Raw genomic sequence first — 22,097 nt, forward strand, 5'->3', positions numbered from 1 at the left:
GTAATGATATAGAAATAGTTGTGATAAGTCACAATATTTACCTAATCCTTTAACTCAATATTTGGAATAATGAATTCTCTTATTGAGTATTAATTTTTCTTCAAGAGCAAAACTCATGCATTTTGGGCCAAATTTATTCTGGGCCTCTATCCATTGATTTCAGTATACATGACAGTGATGTCATAAGCCTAACTACTGAACACATAACTGTCTATCACTACATATTTAAATTTAAATTAAAAGTTACATAGTTTCTTTGTGGCTTGCAAGCTCCAATTTGTACTATTTTAGGTTACATTTTGTGAGTTTTGCAGTACAGCAAAGCAACTGTGTATTAAAAAAACCCCACAGCTATTCTCTGATCTTTCTGTGGGAGTGAAGTGGGTGGAGACTGCTGAAGAGTAATTGGTTATGAACATTTTGTCCAACAAGCGAGAAAAAGGGTTTTTAAAACATTGGAAAAAAAATTGACAAAAAGCAGGCAAAAATAGGAAGAAAATAGAAGTAACAAGAAATCCAGAACAAGTAGTACCAAACAAATTAGCACATTCCAATCCCCCATAATTTCTACTGTAGTAAGAATAGTGCAGTAGGAAGGAGCAGGCATCACAGGAATGAATCTCCTTCTGCTTCTATACGCACATTTGTGATGTGTGTTTTTTTTTCCCCCCTCCCATCTTCTGACCAGTGATACACTTATTTACTGGCTTACGTAAGCATGGAGAAATACCCAGCAGTTGTGAGAGGGTAGATACTTAGGTCACTTTCCATACATATTTTTTTTTCCTTCTGATCTGAATTATTCATTTTCTTATGGTTCACCAGATGACCCTCTGATCACTTGTATATTGTACCCAAGGCATTATCACACATACCAGGAGTTTTGTCTGTTTGCTTAAAGTGGTGCCAGTACCCTAATTAGCCTCAAGATACCGAGGGCAAGTGCTGCTGCTTCTGGCAGAAGAATGAATAAATCCAAAACTGTCTTAAAGCCAACATCTCTAATTGAGTTCTAGAGGAAAACACGAAAGTGGCACAGTTTAGATCAGCCTGAGGGTTGCTTTAACAAATATCTAGTTGCAATGGTGCCCACAAGGAGGGTTCACCTCACAAACCTTCTCGACTTTATGCCACCTGGAGATTGTTCTACATTGGGAGAATCGTTACAGCTAATTAACATGTCTTTCTTTCCTGTTTTGAACTCTCAAAGCAGCACAAGCAGGTGAAATGAGAATGCCGGAATCTGGTTTGGTTGTGTGTAGGAAGGCTCTCAGAGTGCAGCAAGCCTGGGCAGTACAGAGTGTATATGTGCTGGGGGCGAAGGGTGGGAATGATCATGTCTCCTCTCCATCCTTCTGCTTACTTTCTGTGACCTGAGCACCGCTGAAAAGATGGGAGACAATCTTCTGCTCCCCTCCCATCTTCCCAAAAAACGTGGTGTTTCATTGAGGCTACTCTCAACTGTAAGCCCTATGCTTGGTGACAAGAATTACTGGACTGGGTCCACAGTTTCCCACTATTTAGATACATTCAGTGTCTGAATGTAAGATCTGCTCTTTCTCTACTCAAGAATCTGTTAATATCAAACATACTCACTTAAAGGCAGATTCAGATGCTACTCTATGCTTTCCCTAGTCTTAAAATTTGTATTCTTCAGATTTTCATTTAGAAGAAAAATGATAAAACAAGTATATTTAGGTTATTAATCTGAAGTCATGGAAGGCCATCCTGTACGTTAACTGAGGAGAAGTAAATCCAAAAGGCCAATGGCTTTGCAGTTAATTAAAACTCAGGCAAATAAGAGCTTTTTATAGCTGCCTTTTCCCATAAATCACCTGTTTCCTCTTCCTCTTCCTGGGAGGTTGCCAGTTTCAAATCCAAGAATTTTTTGGCATCATTGAAATCAGGAGACATTTTTAATAGCTCCTAGAACTACACAGAACTGAGTTGAAAGAGTATTTTAATTTCTGCATCAATGTAGATGAATTATGCCTATCCCTTATTTAATAAAACAAACACTACATTATTGTGCAATCATAGACCAGGCCAAAACAAGGCCGCAATACTGTTGTAAATTACAATATGCTGAACCACTGCTGTAGAATATTGAACCATGTGCATTAAGGTGGTTTAATGTATAACGAGTACCTCATGCATCCTAGTTTGGTTACCCGAGAAACAAGATGTATTTATGTACCTGTTTTTCTAGGATGTAGATTCATTTTCCAATGACATTTTAAAAGCCAGTAAGGGCCAGACACTCAGTTGATGTGCATCGGTAGAGCCACACCAGTGTACCACAATTGAGGTCCACATCAATCTCTATTAAAAATGGAGGCAAAGCCTAGCGTGGCAGTACAACATTTCTCTGGATAGAGATTTCAGTCTCTAAGACACCCAGATTTTGGTGTGGAGTCTAGTAAATATTTTTCAAGTTCTTGGGGTAGAGTCAAGGTTGTGTTTAGTAAGACTTCAAAAGAAGCCTGGATCATTTCAGTGGTCATGGAACCCTCAGATTTAGTGACAATTTTGGCTTTTCATTGTATTTTCCCTGATTTCTTCTCTGAATGTTTTACTGAACTCTTCCCTCAGTCAGTATGACTGGGTTTTATATGTTGCTATTTTGAGTACTTTCTTTCCCCTTTCTCCTACATCTCAGATTTTTATTTCCCTCCTGTACTATATTATATTTAAAATACAATTTTAAAGCTTTTGTATCTCCTGCCTGTACCTCACATCTTGTCTTCCATAACGAGAGAACATACATTGAGGATCCATTGGTTCTGAGGATGGGGAAAGGGGTAGAGAGTCTTTAGCTTCTGAGACATTGGTTGGAGTCAGGTTGGTAGCATCTGGAGGCCATTCATAACTGAACCCCATAATAATGGTTAAGCTATAGTTAGTAGCTGTCCAACATACAATAGACACTGGCTGCTACGCTAGTTGACATCAGAAAACATCAGAAAAGGGTAGGATAAATGGTGTCCCTCATCTCAACATTCACTCTTAGGCCCTGATTCTGCCAGTCCTTATGCACATACTTAACTTCCCCATTGGCCATTGAAATCAATTGGGCTTGTCATGGTTGTAAAGTTAAGCAGGTGTGTACATACCTGCAGCATTGGGTCTAAACATTGCTCCCACCATGCAAACACAGCTTAATCATCATGATGCTAGATCTCCCCATCCTTTTCCAGCAACAGCAATTCTCTTTGTTCATATTGTCACCTACATGACAGTTTATTAATGTGTAAAAGTTAAATTAAAAAGAAATAACTGCTAAAAATGTATAGTTTTATTCCGAGCCAACTGGAGTGTGATCTGTCACAATAACAAAATCATCAGAATTCAAATCTGCACACACAGATGATGCAACAACAGACAATTAAATAGGATCAACTCACAACAACAACTTTGGGGTTATAATTAATTCAGAAAAAATCTGCATGTGGATACTGCTAAAATGGTTGCAGAAATATTAAAATCAGCCATTGCTAGAGGTGCAAGTTAGAGATGGGAACACACACATCCACAGTGCAGAGTGTAATAATAGAGTCATGTTGGAAGCCAGTCCTAGAGAAAAATGTGTGGTAATAAAAGTTTTGCTTCTGCCTAAACCCTTCCTGCACATATTAAATAAACATTCGTCACTACAGAAAATAAGTAATCATTAGGCACCATGACATCTTAGAACCTAAATCATAACCAGTAAATTCTCTGGCACTCTGCAGAAGTCAAGATCCCCCACTTCTGTTGTAAAGTTATAGATTGAGTTCCTGTCATGAGAACATTAAGTTTTAGGGTCTGATCCAATACTAACTGAAGCCAGTGGAAACTCCCTACTTCCTTCAGTGGGTATTCTATCAGAGCCTTAGGTAGAATTTCTTTCAATTTAAGTCCTATTATGGGGAGACTCTTGAGGTGGCATGGCTCACTTTCACTCATACATTCACTAGTTATAAAAGATTTTGTTGAACTTTTAATGAGACATCCATCCATATCACTCTCTTTTTTGACTAGTCAAAAAATCCAAGCATATCAGTATCTCTGCATATATAATTTTGATGATTTCCCCTTTTCCTACATCTTTGAATCTCAGCTGTTATCTTCAATAAAAGAGAAAATCCAAAATTAAATCTCCATTTAAGATTTAATCCAATATTCTGTTTTGTGTGAAAACTTAAATGTGGAAACAAAAGACTTTATGCATCATCCAGTACTAGGTAAATACCTCTTCCTTCTCAAATCCAAGTGAATTTTGCTGAATGTTACAATTTGTACAAAAAAATGGTCTAGTGTAAATAAACTTCAGAGACTGGCAGTGCTGTACAGAGAAGTCCTCACTTGCATCATCACAATATATTTAGCCTCACCCCTTTCTGAGCGGAGACTATGAGTTCCTGACAAAAATTTATGCAGTCTCCCCCGCGCCCATTGCATGATCCTTACTTTGTCATGGATGAAAGAAGAGCTACACAAACTATGGCCTTGATTCTGCAAACATTTTTGCGAGCAGTCCTTACAGTAATGGAGCTACGGGCCCATGTCAGAACTAACCACGTCAGAAGTACTCGCCTCAGAACTCTGTAGGATCAGATTCAGCACCCATAATTCCACTGAATTAATAGAAGCTGAGGGTCTCAGCACTTCTGAAAATCTATCAAATGTCTTTATGCTGTGCCACTCCCATAAGAATTAGTCTGCCTCTCCCACTACTCTGGGGCAACAAGATCTCTCTGATACATGTAACTCTCCCTGACAATCCAGTATTATCTAGTGTTCCACAGTCTTCTCTGCAACAGCCCTCTGACCAAAATGCCCTATTCCTTTTTTATGGTGCCTGAATGAGTGCTCGGTCTCTTTTTATAGGCATATTCTATAGAGATTCCCCAAGACGTGAGGAATCTGATGTCATCTGAATGGCTCTCTATACAGATAAAACCAGTGCTTTATTGTTCCAAGCCAACAAATAAATAAATGACTGCCATATTTGTTCAAATTAACAGGCACAGGAACTCAGGGCAGATATCTGATACGTTGATTCCAATGGGTCATATGAACCCTTACAAGATTATTTAATTAAGCTACCTGTTTGTGGTGGGACCTTAGTCATCCTACTGTCACATGGTATAGATGCCAAGCAACAAAGCTATCCTGCCAACAAAAAAATGATTCCCAACAGGTGCCAAATTTGTAATCCTATTCTTGTTCTTTCTATTGGCAAAGTTTGGGTGGGCATGAAACAGAATCACATGTGCTTCCCTTTAATGCTGATCTTTTTAGTGTTGTCAGCTAGAGCTGAGTTACCTTCCTTGAGCATTGATAAATGTGTTCTGGGACACTGATTTACGAGCAGTAAAATTCCCACATTCCTTTTCCAAGACTTAAAATTGTGGTTTGGTACTAGTATGGTCCATTTTCCATTGTTTAGTGTGTGAGTGTGTGTGTAATTTACAAATCTCTATCGTAGATGTGCACAGGAAAATTAGTGATTAGAACTAAAACCCCAGATCCAAACACACCTGAACTTTAGCATGTTCAGAATTAAAACCTACATCTGGAACTGAACTTCTCAGCATTCCCCCTCTCTCTAGAATAAGTGGAACCAAAACTCCAATCCAAACACCCATGACTTTTGACTATCCCCAAAATCTAGACTCAGATCTGAATTATGCAGGGCCCCATTGAATAAAATTTCTCTATAAATATTATAGAAGTGCTTTTGACAGCTAAACAGTCTGTTTGGCTTCTCTATTGTTGCCTCCTGCCATCTTCCCCTCACCTACTAGAGACTGTTTTAACTCCATCCTTGCTTTGATTGTGGCCAAAGAGGCTGATTTAATAAAACAATGCTTTCTGTCTTCATCACTGTGCTACTATTACTGGAATTCATCAGATGGTCCTAGTGCTTACAGGACTGAGTCTCCAATGCATTCAGCACTTCCTGTCAGGCTGTAAGAGGAAGAGCTAGCTCTGGCAGAGATACAGCTCTAATTCAGTTTCCAGCTTAACAACGGGAAGAATAGCACAGAGAGGAATTACAAATATATTTGTTTTATAAATTTTCTATTTCCTTTCGCAGGCCACAGAGGAATTACCATCTGTCAGGACTATATGGTGATGTGTTTAGATCTGTATCAATAGTAACCTGAGTTATGCAGGGTATCTGGGTGGGGTGGTGGGTTTTTTTTGTTTTTTTTTTTTTGTCCCTTTCCCCAGTGTGGGGAATGCAATTTATTTTTCTCTGTCTGCCTCAACATAGGATGAGCCAGCCTCTTGGTAGCTAATACAGGCCCCAGTTTTACAATTCTGCATTTCCATGTATACGGAGGCCCACTGCCCCAGTCAGCATTGTCCATGATATCATCACAGTTACTTATTCTGTAGCCTTAGCTTTAAGTATGTCCTTTACGTGATCAATGGGGAGAAATACTCAAGGTATATCACAGCAGAGACCCAGCAGTGAGGCTGCAGGGCTAAAAATAGCAGTGTAGCAGTTCGGGCTCAGGCTGGAGCCCAGGCTTCGAGACCCTCCCCGCTTGGTTCCTAGGCGGAGGGGCCTCTGTGCGCTGACCCTGCCCTGAATGCTGACTCAGCAGCTCCCATTGGCCGGGAACTGTGGGGTAGGCACCTGCGGACACAAGCAGTGCACAGAGCCCCCTGATCCCTCCGCGTAGGAGCCAGAGGAACACGCCAGTTGCTTCTGGGAGCCACACGGAGCCAGGGCAGGCAGGGAGCCTGCCTTAGCCCCACTGCGCTGCCGACCGGGAGCTGCCTGAGGTAGGCACTGCCTGCCCAGAGCCCGCACCCTGACCCACCCGACTCAGGTTAGAATCCCCTCCCACACCCCAACCACGTGCCCCAGCCCTAAACCCATTCTGCACCCCAAACTCCTCATCCTGTGCACCCCTCAGCCACAGCCCTCACCCCCTCCCACACTCCAACCACCTGTCCCAGCCCAGTGAAAGTGAGTTAGGGTTGGGGAGAGGGAGTGATGGAGGGAGGGGGTATGGAGTGAGTGGGCTGGGGCCTTGGAGAAGGGGTGGGGTCTTGGGGAAGGGTTTGGGTCAGGGGCAGGGCAAGGGCGTTTGGTTTTGTGCCATTAGAAAGTTGGCATCCCTATTATTTTTAGCCCTGCCATGTGACCCCTGTAAGCCCAAGCCAGTTGATCCAGGCTCTGAGACTTGCCGCTGAGGGTTTTTTTTGTTGTTGTGGAGACATACACACAAAAGATTGCACACTAGTTAATCTTAGAGTAACTGAATTCCTCCTCATTTAGTAGGACAGGACTAATAAGGCACTGTAACTACTAAAAGAAGCTCTCATCAGTTCATATAACATATTATTGTACCCTATGAATTCCACTTGTGGTTAACAACTTCCAAGCTTAACAGTAGTTCTTATTATAATTCATGTGCAGTTCACATCAGTGGCATCTCAAGAGGAAGCTGCACATTTGAAATGGCAGGCAATGTATGCTTACTATTAGGCATATATACTTATTTTAGCTAGAATGGTTTCAGCAAAGCCATCACATAAGCTGATTCTTGAAGCTTGTGTATAAAATTGCACAGTATTAGAATTGTGCCAGAATACTATTCAGTCACTAATGGGAACAGAGCTCTCTGTATCGTTCAAAAGTGAAATATACCTTTCACTTTCCATATAATTGGAGACTCGCCTTTATTCACCCTGTAAAAGGGAACCACTCCATAAAAATGCTTGTCTAATTACTTTTTTTAATGAATGGAGGCCAACATTTCTCTAAAGCAGTACTTGTGCCAATAAAAGTTTGTGGTATTTTTAATTTGAATTATTAAAATGGAACTTTGAGACATCTTGTGGTTCCCCAGCAGTGGCAGTTGAAAAGAACGCCCACCTATTGGAAAGAGAAAATAAACTGCAAATTTGGCCAAAGCACAAGATGTCATTGAGGGCAACAGTTAAGCTCTCGCCATATTTAGATTTGTTCTTTTTGGCAGGCTTAAAAAAATTAAAATTAAAATCCTTTTTTTGGACCATTAATATTTCAACAAACTTGAAGATATTGATTTGTTTGTTGCATTTTTAAGCCAACAGGGTCATAAGGAGGTGGGGGTGGTGGGGTTTGCAGTATGCAGGTAATTCTCAACATATACTAACTAAAGCAGTTTAATGTCTTTCTTAGAGAGCTCAGTCAGACACAGAACAATTCATACACTGGTGAAGATTTCCACAGCACGCCCTCTCTTCCTTTCTCTCTCTCAGGGCATCTATATGGTCTATATCTGTTCTGGAAATCACTCTGTGGGTATAGCAGTATGTTTGCTAAGATTAAGATGTCCTTATTTCTCCCTTAGGTTGCTGACAAGCCAGCCTGCATTTATTGACGTACTAATGGCGTTAGTGTAACCTTTTGAGCTTATTATAGAAATTTTTCCATATAAAGAAGAAAGACAAGCGAGGTGACAGGCACAGGGCAGATGAGTCACACTCTCTCTCCCAATGACAGAGCACAATGGGTCTAGAGTGCTTCTGTGTGGCAGTGACCAAGAGACTGGGAAGAGAAGGTCAATTCTTCCCCAGGCACCTAAGAGCCCTTATCACCCAGAGCATCCCTTTATTTTATTTTCAATGTATACACCTGCCTCACCCAAACTCTTTATCTCACCTATGGAGGGGAACTGGGCAGGGTTCTGTTCTGAGCCCGTCAACACCTAAACTTAATCGGCCAGAGAGAGGGATGTTGAGCCCAGGGAGGTACACTTTCCCATGTTAGGGGCTGCGAGCACAGCCTCCATAATAGTTTCAGCCCCTGCCCACATGGGACATATAACAGGGAGTACAGTCTCTTTAGGGCCTGTGAGGCTACCCTGTTGGGCCAGTACTACCTTGTTCCAGGTTTTCCTCTTAATAATAACGTTGGGACAGGGGACGTAGTCACTGAGAATTTGGAAGTCACCTTGGAGAGGCACTTTCTAGATTTCAACAAATACTATGTCTTTGGCCTCTGCTTTAGAGGCCCAGGTTAGAGTTTCATGAACTGGAACTCATCTCTCCCCAAAGTAATTAGGGACAAAGATGGCTCAGGCTAGATCCCAGCTGATCAGTCTCTGAGATCTGTGGAAACAGGAATACTGGGAAATAGTGTCTCTCCTGTCAACCGTCTTCTAGTCCTCATCTGTGAGAAGGCATGCTGGAAAAATGAAGACGATATAACTCTGCCCTTTACACAACTAGGGAGGGACCTGGAAAAAGGCAGTCTGTATTCCTGGTCTATGTTGGAAGGAGTAGGGCAAGAAAACCCACTTTTTGTGTTTTGTTTTATTTTATAAGCTTTGTTTTACTGATCAGGCTTAAATAAATACCCAAAGCAGGTAGCTTTGTTTACAAACTCCAGTTTGTTTACAAGCTCCAATGATGTGCTTTTTAAAAATACAATGTGTTTGAACTGCTACAAGATGTACATAAAGAGAATTAGCCCTAGTTCTCACGCACAATAGTGCAGAATTGTAACACATGGCCATTTATTTAAATTATTTTATTTAACATGAAATCTGAGATTTTCTTTCTTACACATGTATCTAATTGCTCTTTTCCTCTTTAATGAGAGTTCTCCATATGTTAATTTGTGGGTGTCTGTGCCATATGTTGCATGGAGGACAGGTATTTGCTTTAATTTAAATTAAATGCCCCAAAACTACTTTAACACAGAGTTAAGATTGCCCAGTGGTGCCTTGGGGCCTTTCCAAAATGTCAAGTTTAGCTGGACTCAGACCTCTGAAAACCAGGAAATACAAACTTAAGATACACACTACTCCTGCAACACAACCTTAATTCTGCCCCTGGTACTGGCAATAGCCACTGGCACTGGTTCAGTAAGAGCGGAAGTGCCTACTAGTAACCATGAGGAATTCAAAGATAATGTACCACTGTTTGTTTGTATTGTATTTGTGTTCCACAGATTTGAATTCCAGCATTCATCTGTTTGCTCTCCAACCGCCTTCACTTTGTTAGGTGTAATTCTATTGAACAATGGAAGTTGGAGCAGGGTGGCAGAGCTGTCACTGTGATATGACAAGAGGTGCATGTATACTTTGAAGGATCAGGAATGCCTCAATTCAGCATTGAGATTTGTAGGTTGTGTCAGTTTCAATGGAAATGACTCTTGCCACGGGGATTGTCAGCAGTTTGGTGCTTCCATCTGTGATCTCTGGAACTTAGTAAGGGGTAATTGAGGAAATTGTTTCAGAAGGCAAGGGTGAAGCAATGGTGACATTTAGCAAGTCTGGAGTGGTTTATGTGGAGTATGCTTAGTGTTTGAGTGTAGGTAGGGTTGCCAGCTTTCTAATTGCACAAAACTGAGCACCTTTGCCCAGCCCCTTCCCTGAGGCCTTGTCCCTGCCCTGTCTCTTCTCTGAGGTCCTGCCTCCACTCACTCCAGTCCCCCTCCCTCAGTCGCTCACTCTCTCCCCCACCTTCACTCACTTTCACTGGGATGGGGCAAGGGGTTGGAGTGTGGGAGCGGGAGAGTGCTCCAGCTGTGGGTGCGGGCAGGGGATAGGGCAGGGGATGAGGGGTTTGGGGTGCAGGAGGGGGCTCAGGGCTGGGGCAGGGGATTGGGGTCCAGAGGGATTGGGAGGGAGTTAAGGTGTGGGGGGCTTCCATTCTGGGGCAGGGGGGTGGGATGCAGGAGGGGGTTTGGGTTCCAGCCGATTGGCGCTTACCTGAGGTGGTTTCTGGTTAGTGGTGCAGTGGGGCTAAGGCGGGCTCTCTGCCTGCCCTGGCTCCGCACAGCTCCCAGAAGTGGCTGGCATGTCCGGCCCCTAGGTGGAGGTGCAGCCAGGTGGTTCTGCACAGTGCATGTTGCCTGTGCCCACAGGCGCCACCCCCACAGCACCCATTGGCCGTGGTTCCCAGCCAATGTGAACTGCGGATCTGGCACTGGGGGTGGGGGCAGCATGCAGAGCTTCCCTGATTGCCCCAGCGTCTAGGAGCCAGACATGCCAGCCACTTCCCAAAGCTGCTTGAAGCCAGGGCAGTGGTGCTGACCGAAGCTGCCAGGGTCCCTTTTTGACCAGGCATTCCGGTCGAAAACCGGGTGTCTGGCAATACTAAGTGTAGGCCAAGTGTAAGACCTCCTAGTTTCTAGGCCTGACCTACACCCAAGTTTTGCCTTAGCAAAGAGAAGGTGTTAGACTTTGTCCTATTTAATGACAGGTGTGTGTGTCACCTTCCTGCTCCCTGTTCCAGTTTGTTTCTTGATTCCTGCTTTCTGAACTCAGCATTCCTGTTTCTGTTGAAGGCTCTGTGTGCGTGCGTAGCATTGGGTGTGTGTAGCTGCTCAGGGTCTGCTGCTACCTATCTGCCGTTCAGACTGTTATGTTTTGTTCAGACCGTTGCTGACCTAGTTGGTTCAAAGTTATTACATGTTTTGATTGACAACCTACTTGCATGTCTTGCTTGTTTCGTGTGTGTGGATTTGGCTTGTTATTCTGGGGTGCATCAGTCCTACCGTCCTCTTGTACTCTGTTTTCAGTGTTCTGTAGCATTTGTGTGGCTAGTGGGAACATGTGTTATTGGCATGCTGGGACATTGCTCAAATTGGTCAGAGTTAAGGTTACATTGCGGGGGCAGCATGTACCTTAAGTTTGTATTTCCTGATTAACAGATGTTTTGAGTGTACTCAACATTCTGGGTAGGCACAAGGCACCAGTGGACAGCCTAAAGTCTGTGTTAACAAAGTTTTGGGCATGTAACTTTCTTGGTGTGTGTTTTGGGTTTGTTTTTTTAATAATTATTCAACATCCAAGGTACCACAGCCCAGTTTTCCCTTTTCACTGCCCCTTTCTCCTAACTAATGATTATCCCAGCCACAGAATGCACTGGCTGCATGTTAGTTCCTTTATTGCTCCTGCACCATCTCCTGTCTCTCTGCTTGTCCAATACAGTCCAATTCTCCCTCCTTAGCCCACCTTCTCAGAGAGAGGCAGGTGTTGGAATGGGACCCACAGGTTGAGGAGCTGAGGAGAGGATGCAGGAACAGTGCAGGCACTAACATGGAGTCAGTGGTGACATTTTTTGAAGACAAATATGGGGGGACATGGATGTGGGATTTTGGTGGGGACAGAGCTGAAGCCCCCCCCAACCCTTCACAACACAGCTGACCCCCTCCTTCCCACCCCACTCTTCTTTGCACTGCTCTACAACTTCCCTCACTGCTCAGACACGCCACCACTACTCCAACTCTTCCAATGGTTCCTTCAAAGCAGCAGCAACATTCTGGGGGAGAGGCGAGACAAAAGAGTGAGCCTACAGCTCCTTTGCCACCACTGGAAGCAGGGTGGCAAAGGAGAGGTGTTCTGGGTTTCTTCCCTTGATCAGGGAGTGGTGGAGGCAAGGGAGCCCTAGGCACTCCTTCCCTTGGCCTGAGAGAGCAGCTGTGGGAAAGAATTGTGGGGGATGGAAACATTTGTTGGGCCAGATGGCACAGATGTCTCCCCTTTCCTCCCCCCACCCCCCACCAGGTGTGTCACTGTAGAGGAAGATGACCAGTTCTCCCCCCTTGTTCTGCTATCAGCACTTCTGAGTTCCCAGTTGCTACAACAACTGCAATCCCTCTAGCTGTAACATAGTCCAATTCTTCTGCAGGTGTGTATTTCATTTTTTTAAAGTGTCTCAGTTGAGCTTGTGCCAACCTGGAGTTCCAAACTTTACCTTTGGTACCTTTTTCAACACTGCTTCCCTAGCTGAGATAATCCTGAGTGGCTGAGACTAGTTTGGGGGAGGATTGGAGCAATCCAAAGTACAAAAAAAAGTTAGAAGAACCAGGTGATTTTACAAGTAGCTGATTTTTTTTTTTAAAGGAGAGAAGTACCTCAGGAGCCCCTTGCTCAAATGACTCAATTTGGAAGATTTATTCTACTCAGGCACAGCAAATTTCAGGACAATCCAGGTCAACATTTGGATTTTAGAGTACTTAGATTAATTATATTTTAAACAGTAAGGATCTTTATAGAAGAGTTGCCACTCCACTCTAACTCCCTTCCAGATCCCACAGAAAATCTTGCACATGACTGTGTTTCAAAATGGCTTCTTGGACCTTTATTTCATTTTCCAGTACATACTTGGTGCCATTTTGAGTGGTCTTTTGCCTTTTTTAAGCTAGCTATTTCTTGGTGATACAGAATAGCTCTGGCTATTTTCAGTCCTTCAGATATTAGACATTAACAGTAATAATGAATAATTCCTGCATGCTCTTTTTTGACACTTTTTAGAAGGTCCTAGTGTAATAATTGCATTGTAAAATTGTGAGTAAAGTAATGGTCAATATGTACTGGAAGAACCCTGTCAACTCTTCTGGTAATGGTTCCAACAGATTGCTGCATCATAATTATACAAATGAATGGAAGAAATCTATCTGTTGGGTTTTTAATTGACTAGATGTACAAGACTGTTAATCAAGCCAAAGAAAGCATTAAAAATTGTGTGTGAGAGTAATTCTTATACTGTTTCCAATTTTGGGATTATTGATTTTTGTAATGAATTTCTCACAGACTGAAGGCTAAAAGCCCACAAAGAGAGAAGGAGACTCTTTGCTCAGGTGCACTGTTTCCTAAAAAATCAGGTAAAGGAAGAGGGAGTCCTGCTAAAGAGAGAAAAGATCATCTGAAAAACAAGAACAAACGTTGTGAGTTTGTATCTACTATTTAATTTCCCAAACAAGTCTTATCTCAGTAGCTGGGAGTTAATAGGTGACCTGCAATGGAGGTTTTTAAAAACTGGGTTCCTCTTTGTTTCTTGATGATGTAGAAAGAAGGTCTGACTCTTTTTTTTTTTAAAAGCATTTCCCCCCCATTTGGTTTTTGCCCCACAGAGTATCAGAAACATCATCTGGACTTCCCTAATTTTCCTGGAGAATCTCGTAAGGTCTCCGAGCATTTAAATTGCAACTACACACACTGTAATTAAGTGTGGGATCTGAAACTTTAAGAGAGACTTTATTAGTCAATTAAGTCAAAATGCTTATTTGTCAATTAAGTTAAATTAGTATTAACACAACCAGACTATAGAAATCCCTGTGTTATTTGAATAGACAGAAAAGGTGGGGGAGTTGCATTGTATGTAAGGGAGCAGTATGACTGCTCAGAGCTCAAGTATGAAACTGCAGAAAAACCTAAGAGTCTCTGGATTAAGTTTAGAAGCGTGAGCAACAAGGGTGATGTCATGGTGGGAGTCTGCTATAGACCACCGGATCAGGGGGATGAGGTGGACTAGACTTTCTTCCGGCAACTCACGGAAGTTACTAGATCGCAGGCCCTGGTTCTCATGGGAGACTTCAATCACCCTGGGAGAGCAATATAGCGGTGCACAGACAATCCAGGAAGTTTTTGGAAAGTGTAGGGGACAATTTCCTGGTGCAAGTGCTGGAGAAACCAACTAGGGGCAGAGCTCTTCTTGACCTGCTGCTCACAAACCGGGAAGAATTAGTAGGGGAAGCAAAAGTGGATGGGAACCTGGGAGGCAGTGACCATGAGATGGTAGAGTTCAGGATCCTGACACAGGGAAGAAAGGAGAGCAGCAGAATACGGACCCTGGACTTCAGAAAAGCAGACATTGACTCCCTCAGGGAACTGATGGGCAGGATCCCCTGCGAGAATAACATGAGGGGGAAAGGCATCCAGGAGAGCTGGCTGTATTTTAAAGAATAGTAAATATGGCAGGCAACCAGCTTGGCTTCACAGTGAAATCCTTGCTGATCTTAAACACAAAAAAGAAGCTTACAAGAAGTGGAAGATTGGACAAATGACCAGGGAAGAGTATAAAAATATTGCTCGGGCATGCAGGAGTGAAATCAGGAAGGCTAAATCACACCTGGAGTTGCAACTAGCAAGACATGTTAAGAGTAACAAGAAGGGTTTCTTCAGGTATGTTAACAACAAGAAGAAAGTCAAGGAAAGTGTGGGCCCCTTACTGAATGAGGGGGGCAACCTAGTGACAGAGGATGTGGAAAAAGCTAATGTACTCAATGCTTTTTTTGCCTCTGTCTTGACGAACAAGGTAAGCTCCCAGACTACTGCACTGGGCAGCACAGCATGGGAAGGAGGTGACCAGCCCTCTGTGAAGAAAGAAGTGGTTCGGGACTATTTAGAAAAGCTGGACGAGCACAAGTCCATGGGGCCGGATGCGCTGCATCCGAGAGTGCTAAAGGAGTTGACGGATGTGATTGTAGAGCCATTGGCCATTATCTTTGAAAACTCATGGCGATCCGGGAAAGTCCTGGACAACTGGAAAAAGGCTAATGTAGTGCTCATCTTTAAAAAAGGGAAGAAGGAGGATCCTGGGAACTACAGGGCAGTCAGCCTCACCTCAGTCCCTGGAAAAATCATGGAGCAGGTCCTCAAGGAATCAATTCTGAGGCACTTAGAGGAGGGGAAAGTGATCAGGAACAGTCAGCATGGATTCACCAAGGGCAAGTCATGCCTGACTAATCTAATTGCCTTCTATGACGAGATAACTGGCTCTGTGGATGAGGGGAAAGCAGTGGACGTGTTGTTCCTTGACTTTAGCAAAGCTTTTGACATGGTCTCCCACAGTATTCTTACCAGCAAGTTAAAGAAGTATGGGCTGGATGAATGGACTATAAGGTGGATAGAAAGTTGGCTAGATTGTCGGGCTCAACAGGTCGTGATCAATGGCTCCATGTCTTGTTGGCAGCCGGAATCAAGTGGAGTGCCCCAAGGGTCTGTCCTGGGGCCGGTTTTGTTCAATATCTTCATAAATGATCTGGAGATGGTATGGATTGCACCCTCAGCAAGTTTGCAGATGACACTAAACTGGGAGGAGAGGTAGATACACTGGAGGGTAGGGATAGGATACAGAGGACCCTAGACAAATTAGAGGATTGGGCCAAAATAAATCTGATGAGGTTCAAGGACAAGTGCAGAGTCCTGCACTTAGGACAGAAGAATCCCATGCACCGCTACAGACTAGGGACCGAATGGCTCAGGCAGCAGTTCTGCAGAAAATGACCTCAGGGTTACAGTGGACGAGAAGCTGGATATGAGTCAACAGTATGCCCTTGTTGCCAAGAAGGCCAATGGCATTTTGGGATGTATATGTAGGGGCATTGCCAGCAGATAGAGGGACGTGATCGTTCCTCTCTATTCAACATTGGTGAGGCCTCATCTGGAGTACTGTATCCAGTTTTGGGCCCCACACTACAAAAAGGATGTGGAAAAATTGGAAAGAGTCCAGCAGAGGGCAACAAAATGATTAGGGGACTGGAACACATGACTTATGAGGAGAGGCTGAGAGAACTTGGATTGTTTAGTCTGCGGAAGAGAAGAATGAGGGGGGATTTGATAGCTGCTTTCAACTACCTGAAAGGGGGTTCCAAAGAGGATGGATCTAGGCTGTTCTCAGTGGTAGCTGATGAAAGAACAAAGAGTAATGGTCTCAAGTTGCAGTGGGGGAGGTTTAGGTTGGATATTAGGAAAAACTTTTTCACTAGGAGGGTGGTGAAACACTGAAATGCGTTACCTAGGGAGATGGTGGAATCTCCTTCCTTGGATATTTTTAAGGTCAGGCTTGACAAAGCCCTGGCTGGGATGATTTAGTTGGGGATTGGTCCTGCTTTGAGCAGGGGGTTGGACTAGATGACCTCCTGAGGTCCCTTCCAACCCTGATATTCTATGATTCTATGTTTAACAATCCCTTCCCCTCTCAGTTGCTCAGCCTTTAGGCAAGAGTTCAGCAAAGCACTTGCATAAATTTAAGCAGGGAGAGATTTCAAAAGCTGAATCTAGGGGAATTAGGAGGACCACAGTCACATTGATGTCACTGGAACTAATGCTTCTAAACTCTTCTGGTGCTTTTTAAAACTCCTTTTTAAGATCACCCCTATTCAGCAAAGCTTAAAGTGCTTAAGGTTAAGCAAATGCTTAAGTCTCCCTTAAGTTAGTGTGAACTGAGCACATTCTTAAAGGGAAGCACATGCTGAAGTACTTTGCTGAATTGGGGCCTCAGGCTCTTGTATGCCATCATTTCACAAGTTCTCCGGTTGGTACAGAATCTTACAGATTACACAGGACTCAAATTTTTATATTACAAAAAAGTGTGATAAAAAGCTTTCCTTTGAAATTCTTTCAGTCCTTCTTTATATCACACATCACAAAGAAGTAAAAATGGGCATGGGGCCCTTTTTTTTTTTCTCCTTTGCAGGTCACTTTTAAGGACCCCATGTTGGCCTGCATTATAATGATGGGCCTTTGCAGTTGCGTGTCATTATAATTTTCATTATGATGCTTGCAGGCTATTATAAAATATCCAAAGGAAATTGAGCATTCTGACTGATGAGTCATATAGCCCTAAGAGTCTGGTAGAGCAATCACATAAGTATGATATAACAATAACCTCAAAAGAGACTATACATTTTGAAGTTATTTACAAAGGCCAAGATTTAATTTCAATACAATAAAATAAAAGAGCCTAAAGTCAGTCTCCTAAATCGATACTTAGGTGCCTGCCAAATTCTCAAAACGGCCAAGTACCCAACAGTTCTCATTCAGGTCAATAGGGCCTTTTGAGTGCTCAGCACTTCTGAAAATTAGGCAAGTTTCTAAATATGGATTTAGGCGCCTGTTTTTGAAAATCCTGGCCAAAGCACTCGGTTGTAGACTTCAGTCACAGCTTTGCTATGGGTGGGATGTGTGACTGGCTCACTGGGGAGAAGGGAGGAGAGCACTAGGAGATGTTCTGCCACCTGCCTAATATTATATTGTGACTGCCCCCATCCCACCATTGGGGGCAAAGGAGCAGATGCTGTAATCTGTCTATGCTAGTTTTATGCTGTCTGGGTCTTCCTGTACACAAAGAAAATTTCAAATGGCTCTTCAATCAGAGCAGCACAAAGGTAATGGAATAAGGGACAGGATGTAGCCTAGGGTCTTTATGTTCTGTATGTCTGATCAAGATCCACTGTTGCACATGGTAGGCCGTTGTATTACTCATTCTGCAGGGATTGGGCCTGGGTCCAGTTCTGTTCAGTAGCTTTCACCAATGATTTGGATAATGCCATAGAGAGTACACTAATAAAGTTTATGGATGATACCAAGGTGGGAGGGGTTGCAAGTGTTTTGGAGGATAGGATCAAAATTCAGAATGATCTAAACAAACTGGATAAATGGTCTGAAGTAAATAAGATGAAATTCTATAAGGACAAATGCAAAATGCTTCACTTAGGAAGAAACAATCAATTGCACACATACAAAATGCGAAATGACTGTCTTGGAAGGAGTATTGCAGAAAGGGATCTGGGGGTCCTAGTGGATCACAAGCTAAATATGATTCAACAGTGAAACACTGTTGTGCAAAAAAAAAAAAAAAAAGGCAAACCTCATTTTGGAAAGCATTAGCAGGAATGTTGTAAGCAAGACACAAGAAAAAATTCTTCTGCTCTACTCCATGCTGATAAGGCCTCAGCTGGAGAATTGTGTCCAGTTCTGGGTGCCACATTTCAGGAAGGATGTGGACCAATTGGAGAAAGTCCAAAGAACAGCAAGAAAAATGATCAAAGGTCTAGAAAACATGACTTATGAGGAAAGATTGAAAAAAAAAAGTGGGTTTGTTTAGTTTGGAGAACAGAAGACTGAGAGGGGACACGGTAACAGTTTTTAAATACATAAAAGGTTATTACAAGGAGGGAGAAAAATGTTCTCCTTACCTCTGAGGATAGGACAAGAAGTAATGGGCTTATATTGCAACAAGGGAGGTTTAGGTTGGACATTAGGAAAAAACTTCCTAATTCTCAGGGTGGTTAAGCACTGGAATACATTGCCTACAGAGGTTGTGGAATCTCCATCATTGGAGGTCTTTAAGAGCAGGTTAGACAAATACCTGTCAGGGATGGTCTAGATAATACTTAATCCTGCCTTCAGTGCAGGGGACTCGACTAGAAGTTGTACACATCTATGATTATAAGCTCTCCATTTGTTGGACACCCCATAGATCACTCCCCCTCTCCTTTACTTCTTCCTTTCTTCTCGTTTTTTTTACTGTTAATTCTTTTCCTCCTTTCTATGAAGCTGCCTTCCCTTGGATTGGATTGATTGTATTAATTGTAATCATAGGCACCGACTCCGTGGGTGCTCCGGGGCTGGAGCACCCACAGGGAAAAATTGGTGGGTGCTCTGCACCCACCAGCAGCTCCCCAACCCACCCCAGCTCGCCTCACCTCCTCCCCTGCACACGCCACCACGTCCCGCTCCTCCCCCCTCCTTCCCAGAGCTTGCGCCACGAAACAGCTGTTTTGTGTGGCAAGCGCTGGGAGGGGGGAGGAAGAGGAGGAATGCAGTGCGCTCAGGGAAGAGGTGGGGCTGAGGCAGAGATTTGGGGAGGGGTCCAATAGGGGCAGGAAGGGGGCGGAGTCAGGGCGGGGATGGGGTGGGGGCAGGGGGCCGCGATTGTAATCTTACCTAAAATCCTTTTTAATTGAAAAAAATGTTGTATATTGAGGAGCAGGACATCACAGCTTTCCAAGACAAAAGTAATGTTCAGTGCTATTTAATAAAATAGAAGTTGTTAGCAAATTATATCTAAGACTAAAAAAAATACGTCAAGAATACTCTTGTTCTGAAACCTTTATAAGTATTGCTGCAATACTTGTGGTTTTTTAATGACCACAGTTCATCCAGCAATAACAGGATGGAATCTGCACACTTTTCTATCTTTCTGTTGCAGTTTATTGTTGTGGTTGTAAACTTTGGTGTACAATAAACTATATAAGTTTGTTTTCTAGGTAAGGATTTTTATTTAGTTGATCAAGTACAAGCATAACTTTGACACTTACAACTACAGTACAAGAAGATACATAACCATAAAAACAAAACAAACCTGACTTTAGAAAGTCCTGGGTGGCAGGGAAGGAAGTCTGTTAATATCAAGTATGTAGTTTCCTCAACCATCTCTTCCTATGAGATCTAGTTCTTACTAAGGCTACAGGTGCCAGAGGTTATGAACTCAGAGACAATGCTTGAATTTGGGGATACATAATTGGGTGTCCCATTCCCCCACTTCTGGGGCTGAGTGGGAAAAGGGGAACATTGGGGAAAGGAGTAGAATATCACTTCCTGCTTCTCAATTTGAACACTTATCTGCCAACTTGCAGCCAGGGTAGGACTTAATGGCTTCTTAGAGAAAACAGCAAATAATAACTTTAAACAAGACATACTATAGCCAGTGCTAGAATAACAATAAATCAAAGGAAAATCAAGACAGGAAATTACCACTTGGTGTGGAGGATCCACACGGCGTGAATGTTATGTTCTCTTATGCACCTTCCCTCCACTAAGACAATTGCTAATAACAGCTATTTCCTTACCTAATTGCCTCCCTTTCTTCCTGCATTCCCAAACGTTCAACTTTTAAATCATTCATCATTTTTCTTAAAAAAATGATTCCCCCCCCCCGTGTTGAATACAAACACAGACCATGAGCTGAACTGACACCCGCTAAAATCAGTGAAAAGAGTCCTGCTGACTTCAATGGGCATTGCACCAGGCTCTATAATGGGACTGTTTTACAGTAGCTTTTTGGTGGAATATGGTTTCACAGTTTCAACAGAGTAGAGGCAAACTAGGTTAGGAAGCAGTGATTAGAAGGTGTAATTACATAGAATAGAATGTACACACTTTGCAGGTTTGAAGGGGTTTTTAAGGTATAAATAAAGAAGAGAGCAATTATCCTCCGACATTTCCTTATTTGGGTTTTACACTGATAAGTGTTCTGTGTTGCATGCATTTGAAAGGGGGTCTTGAAAAAACAATTTGAAAGAATAAGTATTTCACTTTTTTCCTAATGGGGATTTAAATTTTTGAAAATTTGACCAGTCAGTGTTTGATTTTTAAATAAGTTAAGTATGCAATTACTTGCATGAAACATGAGTGTGATTGCTTGCACGATTTTCAGTCTAACATAAACTGGGTAAATGTATGCTCAAATGACCATAATTAGCCATTTGTGTGTGTGTGTAGTTACTCAAAATTCTTGTGCAAACATGGTGAAACTTTCCACACAACTGTCTCTGTAACATGTTTAAAAATCAGGATCGGAATATCTATGCACATACAACATTAACAGCCTGTTGGAGAAGTACCTCTGCAAATGTTTCCATAAGCTTCTTTTTTATATCTACATACATTAAAAGGTCCATCAGTAGCAGCTGTAATTTACTCTCGTACCTATTTGCTAAGTTTGTCAGATGTGTTGCACAGATACATTATCGTTATGTCATTAGTAAGGTAGTTTTACTTCTTCACTTCTTTCATGTAGTTGATTCCCTCCTCCTTTGTTATAATAATAGGTGCTGGAACTGGGGGTTCTGTAGCACCCCTGGCTTGAAGTGGTTTCCACCATATACAGGGTTTACAGTTTGGTTCAAGGGCTGTTGGCACCCCCACTATAAGAATTGTTCCAGCAGCCCTGGTTATAGTTGTAGTAATATGGTCTGGGACTGTGTGTTGCAGGTTCCAGTGTTCCTTCCTGATTTTATCAAATTGGATCAGACCATAGAAATCGACTGCTTTTCAGAGGATGTGTACTTTCTCCCAATGAAGTCAAGACTTCAGTGTTGCATGATCAGGGCAGTAATTTTATTTAATAAAATGCTTTTATCTTTATTTTATTTTTAGTGACTTAAGTGCTAGTAAAAAACTCCAGGCTCAGAGGCTTGGAGACTAAAGTCCTTTCTTTATCTACAGAATAAAGCTCAGCAACAGCTGTGCGGACAATACAAGCTTCCCCATGCTGCCCTGCCAACATGTGTTAAATCTGGTTTGGAGAGGCCATATCTATGGATGGGAGGTTAATTCAGTTAAACCTCTGTTGAGGCATCCTACAAAGGTGGGAGTAATGTCTGATGGTTCAGATGCTAGCCCAGGACCAGGGAGAGAGCTAGGTTCAATTCCCTGTTCCACCATACTACGCAAGCTTGGGCAAATTTCTCGGGACTCAGTTTCCCTGTCTGTAAATTGGGGATGCTATCCTACCTCCTAAGGGTGTTTTGAGGATAAATAGTAAAAATGCTTGCATACTATACCTAAGACAAGTGCTAAGTGTTG

The sequence above is a fragment of the Lepidochelys kempii genome, chromosome 11, assembly GCF_965140285.1.
Source record: "Lepidochelys kempii isolate rLepKem1 chromosome 11, rLepKem1.hap1, whole genome shotgun sequence".
NCBI classification, from domain to species: domain Eukaryota; kingdom Metazoa; phylum Chordata; order Testudines; family Cheloniidae; genus Lepidochelys; species Lepidochelys kempii.